The sequence below is a fragment of the Lolium rigidum genome, unplaced genomic scaffold (genome assembly GCF_022539505.1).
Source record: "Lolium rigidum isolate FL_2022 unplaced genomic scaffold, APGP_CSIRO_Lrig_0.1 contig_61639_1, whole genome shotgun sequence".
Lineage (NCBI taxonomy): Eukaryota > Viridiplantae > Streptophyta > Magnoliopsida > Poales > Poaceae > Lolium > Lolium rigidum.
The window spans coordinates 7,357-11,034 of NW_025901136.1; positions in this window are offsets into that span (position 1 = coordinate 7,357).

Sequence of the window (3,678 nt, forward strand, 5' to 3'; positions counted from 1 at the left end):
TTGTGTTGACAATTATCCATGAGATATACATGTTGAAGTTGAAAGCAACCGCTGAAACTTATATCTTCCTTTGTGTTGCTTCAAAGCTTTCTACTATGAATTTCTTGCTTATGAGTTAACTGTTATGCAAGTCTTATTGATGCTTGTCTTGAAAGTATTATTCATGAAAAGTCTTTGCTATATGATTCAATTGTTTACTCATTGTCTTCATCATTGCTTCGAATCGCTGCATTCACTTCATGTGCTTTACAATAGTATTGATCAAGATTATGATAGCATGTCACTTCAGAAATTATCCTTGTTATCGTTTACCTACTCGAGGGCGAGTAGGAACTAAGCTTGGGGATGCTTGATACGTCTCAAACGTATCTATAATTTCTTATGTTCCATGCTACTTTTATGATGATACTCACATGTTTTGTACACATTATATGTCATTATTATGCATTTTCCGGCACTAACCTATTGACGAGATGCCGAAGAGCCAGTTGTTGTTTTCTGCTGTTTTTGGTTTCAGAAATCCTACAAAGGAAATATTCTCGGAATTGGACGAAATCGACGCCCAGGGTCCTATTTTTCCACGAAGCTTCCAGAAGACCGAGGGAGATACGAAGTGGGGCCACGAGGCGACGCCACACTAGGGCGGCGCGGCCAGGCTTGGGCCCGCGTGGCCCTAGCGTGTGGGGCCCCCGTCACTCCTCCGACTCCGCCCTTCCGCCTACTTAAAGCCTTCGTCGTGAAACCCTCTGTACCGAGAGCCACGATACGGAAAACCTTCCAGAGACGCAGCCGCCGCCAATCCCATCTCGGGGGATTCAGGAGATCGCCTCCGGCACCCTGCCGGAGAGGGGAATCATCTCCCGGAGGGCTCTTCATCGCCATGATCGCCTCCGGATCGATGTGTGAGTAGTTCACCCCTGGACAATGGGTCCATAGCAGTAGCTAGATGGTCGTCTTCTCCACATTGTGCTATCATGTTAGATCTTGTGAGCTGCCTATCATGATCAAGATCGTCTATTTGTAATCCTACATGTTGTGTTTGTTGGGATCCGATGAATATTGAATACTATGTCAAGTTGATTGTCAATCTATTATATATGTTGCTTATGTTCTTGCATGCTCTCCGTTACTAGTAGAGGCTCTGGCCAAGTTGATACTTGTAACTCCAAGAGGGAGTATTTATGCTCGATAGTGGGTTCATGCCTCCATTAAATCTGGGACGGTGACAGAAAGTTCTAAGGTTGTGGATGTCGTTGTTGCCACTAGGGATAAAACATCGATGCTTTGTCTAAGGATATTTGTGTTGATTACATTACGCACCATACTTAATGCAATTGTCTGTTGCTTGCAACTTAATACCGGAAGGGGTTCGGATGATAACCTCGAAAGTGGACTTTTTAGGCATAGATGCATGCTTGGATAGCGGTCTATGTACTTTGTCGTAATGCCCTGATTAATTCTCATAGTACTCATCATGATATATGTATGTGCATTGTTATGCCTTCTTTATTTGTCAATTGCCCAACTGTAATTCGTTCACCCAACATGCTATTTATCTTATGGCAGAGACACCACTAGTGAACTGTGGACCCCGGTCCATTCTTTACATCTGAAATACAATCTACTGCAATTGTTCTTTATTGTTCTTTGCAAACAATCATCATCTTCCACAAAATACGTTTAATCCTTTGTTTTCAGCAAGTCGGTGAGATTGACAACCTCACTGTTACGTTGGGGCAAAGTACTTTGATTGTGTTGTGTAGGTTCCACGTTGGCGCCGGAATCCCTGGTGTTGCGCCGCACTACACTTCGCCGCCATCAACCTTCAACGTGCTTCTTGGCTCCTACTGGTTCGATAAACCTTGGTTTCTTTCTGAGGGAAAACTTGCTACTGTACGCATCACACCTTCCTCTTGGGGTTCCCAACGGACGTGTGTTAACTGCACGCATCAAGGCTCTAGCCAAGTTGATACTTGTGACTCCAAGAGGGAGTATTTATGCTCGATAGTGGGTTCATGCCTCCATTGAATCTAGGACAATGACAGAAAGTTCTAAGGTTGAGGATGTGCTGTTGACACTAGGGATAAAACATCAATGCTTTGTCTAAGGATATTTGTGTTGATTACATTACGCACCATAGTTAATGCAATTGTGTGTTGTTTGAACCTTAATACTGGTAGGGGTGTGGATGCTAACCCGAAGGTGGACTTTTTAGGCATAGATGCATGCTGGATAGCGGTCTATGTACTTTGTCGTAATGCCCTGATTAAATATCATAGTAATTATCATGATATGTATGCATCTCTATTTGTCAATTGCCCAACTGTAATTTGTTCACCCAACATGCTATTTATCTTATGGGAGAGACACCACTAGTGAACTGTGGACCCCGGTCCATTCTTTTACATCTGAAATACTATCTACTGCAATCTCTGTTCTCTGTTGTTTTCTACAAGCAAACATCATTCTCCACACCATACGTTTAATCCTTTGTTTACAACAAGCCGGTGAGATTGACAACCTCACTGTTAAGTTGCGGCAAAGTACTTTGATTGTGTTGTGCAGGTTCCATGTTGGCGCCGGAATCCCTGATATTGCGCCGCACTACACTCCTTCACCAACAACCTTCACGTGGCCTTCATCTCCTACTGGTTCGATAACCTTGGTTTCATACTGAGGGAAACTTTCTTCTATACGCATCATACCTTCCACTTGGGGTTCCCAACGGAGGTGTGCTTCACGCGTATCAATCGCCATGCTCGCCTCCGAAGTGATGTGTGAGTAGTTCATCTCTGGACTACGGGTGCATAGCAGTAGCTAGATGGTTGTCTTCTCCACTTTATGCTTCATGTTTAGATCTTGTGAGCTGCCTATGACGATCAAGATCATCTTTATGTAATGCTACATGTTGTGTTTGCTGGGATCCGATGAATATTGAATACTATGGTTGAGATTGATTATATATTTGTCACATGTTATATGTGATCTTGCATGCTCTCCATTGCTAGTAGATGCTCTGGCCAAGTATGTGCTTGTGACTCCAAGAGGGAGTATTTATACTCGATAGTGGGTTCATGCCTCTAGTTATCTGGAAGAGTGACAATAACTGCTAAGGTTGTAGATGTGTTGTTGCTACTAGGGAGAAAACAACAATGCTTTGTCTAAGGATAATTCTATTGTTTACTTTTCGCACATTGCTTAATGCGATAATCTGTTGCTTGTAACTTAATACTGAAAGGATAATTCTGTTGTATTACGGTCTATGTATTATGTTGGCCCAAATAAATCTCATAGTAATAATGTTGTTATGTATGGTCTTTATTCTGTCAATTGCTCAGCTGTAATTTGTTCACCCAACATGTTATTTATCTTTATGGAGAGACACCTCTAGTGAACTATGGACCCCGGTCCTTTCTTTTACACTGATAAACTCATCTACTGCAAGCACATGTTCTGTTTACTTACTGTAAGCACTGTTCTCTTTAATTCCACTACAAACAAACATCTCTTTCCACACTATACGGTTAATCCTTTGTTTTCAGCAAAACTGATGATATTGACAACCTCACTGTAAGTTGGGCAAAGTAATTTGGTTGTGTTGTGTGCAGGTTCGACGTTTTTGCTGACGCCGGTAGTGCACCCTGCCAAAAGTCAGCTAGCAACACCTTCAGAATTTAT